Below are 2489 nucleotides of genomic sequence, written 5' to 3'. Positions count from 1 at the left end.
AATAAACTTTCTTTTCTTGGGAGTAGTCCACTCAGCAGAAATGCTTGACAACTGACAATGATGTAGTCTAGTAGTGGAAGGTATAGTTAACACTTGTTAATAGTATCAAGCTGGTACACTGAGTCATTGGTCCTATGTGACTATCACCATTGCAGGAAGTGGTATGTACTTAGGGTAATCATTGGTCTTGAATTGGCCAGGACAGTTCCAGATTTTATAGGTTGTCTCAGCATCCCAGCTGTTGGAGAAAATTCAAGCAAAAGTCCAGAACTGTCTGGGAGATGATAGGTTCATGCTGGAGCCAGGGCTGGGGTGCCAGCCTGGCTGTGGTTGCTACAAGGACTCTGTCTGGCCAACACTGAGTCAGCACTGGCCCCATCCTGGCATCTGTAGACTCATCCTGGCTGTGCACCACTGGGTGGACCGATTTGCATAACAGCCCCCATGCAGAAAGCCCAGCCTGGCCTGGCTGCACCCTGCCCTAACTGGGGAGCGGGGCCAGAGGCCAGGGTTTGGCTGTGCCTGCTTGGCCTAGGGGTGCACAGCCAGGATGCAGCTGCAGGTGCCAGGACAGGGCCAGAGCTGAGTCAGATAGAGCCTGCACAGTGCCCCCAGCCCAGCCGGCACCCATCCCACAGCCCTGGCCCCAGCTCTGGTAAGAAAGGCACCATGCTCCCAACAACTGCTCCGGCGCTGCCCACTGCCCCAGTGCATGCGTGTGTATGTGTGTGAGAGTGCTCGTGTATCACCTGATGCCCCCCCATTCTGGATTTCTCTAAAATATTTATGGTCACCCTATATATAGTACATGGCATAGGGGAGTGGGCCCAACCTTTTTGTCAGGTGGGTCACAAATTAAGCACTGCACTGAGTGCCACTCCATTCCTGTTCCCCCGCCTGATCTTCTGCTCTGCTTTCTGTTCCCTGTCATGTACTCCCTGTCTGATCTGCCAAGTGCTATACACAAAGGTTGCCTGTGTCGCTTGTGATTTGTGATGCATCTGCCACAGGTTGGCTCCCCTGGAATAGGAGAATTCTTGGGGAGGTGCGATTACTTTTACCAAGTGTTGCTGTAAATTGTGATTTCTTCTAAAATTAAATACTACCTTTTCTAAAGAAAATGTGGATGGGAGAAGAAGCAGTTATAAAAAAAAAAAATCAGGCCTTTGGGCCATTGTCTGCACCATAGTAAGAGTCAATAAAAGAGCAGCCTACATCTTAGGAAACCATTAGCTTTGTCTCCCAAAGTTGGGGAGATGTGTTTGCTTTAAAACTGAAGAGCATGGCCATCCAACGGAAACTTTCACTAGTGCAGTGGATCCAAATATTTTCATGTTACGGGTCTCCTTTTCCACCTCAGCTGGGTTTGTGGTTTCTGCATAGTTTTACTTAACCACCACAGCGGCACAAGTCATGTTTTCAACCAGTAATCTATAGAGTCCTGAGAGAAGAATTTCAGTCAGTGAGACTGGCCCAGGGAGTTGTACTCCTTGTGAAAGCTTATGGAAGCAGTGGTGCAGAGTAGGGGTGAAGAGCTTTCTGGAGGAAAAGCAGAATATACATTTTATGAATTTAGAACACACTTCACACCAAGTTCTCTGCTGCTTTGCTCACTGTATGCTAAAGAATGGAAGAGAACAGATCTTGGAGAGAACATTAAAATGTCACAGGAGACTACTTGTTAATGAATGACTTTTTGCCAGATTTAGAAGGGGAGAAAAATACATCCTTTTGTACTTGCAGAACCAATAATGTAACTGGAGGTGGGAGTGGGGGGTGATCCTGGTACCAGCCCACACCCTGAATTAGAGGGAGCACCAAAATGGCTCCCTTCTCTCCCCTCGAGTTTGCTACATCTGCTGCAGCCCTGCACTGCTGCTTGGCCATAGTAGCCAGGCAGGCACTGCCCCATGCCTGTAGTGTATTGGGGGGTGGGGTGGCGGGTGAGGTGAGTGAATGGTACCTGCCCCTGGGAATTTTTGCCATGGGAGGCATAGCTTCTCTCCTTATAGTGTATCTGATGGAAGGGGTAGTACCAGGAGTATCTCCTGGGGGAGCCCATGCTGAGAGGCTGCTATGGCCAGTGTGGGGGGAGCCCACATTGCTACAACAGGAGCTGTAGCGTGGAAATCTGGAGCAGGGAAGACTTCACTCTCACTCCCCTTCCTTCACCGCTTTCTAGTGGTCAGCATAATCCCCTCACCTTTGTCCTGGTGTGGGGAAGAAGGGGCTCTTTGTGCAGAACATAAATCTGTTTCCAACTGAGTAAGGTACTCAGAGTTTTTGTTATTGGGAGAGTCTAAAATGTTTCAGTCCCTGTTTTAGGGCGTTGTCACGTTGTAATTTTGGATGACTCATGGAGCTCTTAACCTGTGGATTGTCCACACATTAACACCTGAAACCTGGTTTTAAGCACTCGTTAGGAACCTCAAGGTTATGCCACTCCAGGACAGGATTCTCTCTGATCTGTGTTGCCTTGGCTAGTATTA

Source organism: Alligator sinensis, unplaced genomic scaffold (genome assembly GCF_000455745.1).
Source record: "Alligator sinensis unplaced genomic scaffold, ASM45574v1 scaffold416_1, whole genome shotgun sequence".
NCBI classification, from domain to species: Eukaryota; Metazoa; Chordata; order Crocodylia; family Alligatoridae; genus Alligator; species Alligator sinensis.
The sequence above is the reverse complement of the archived record's forward strand: the minus strand, read 5'-3'. Positions refer to the sequence as shown.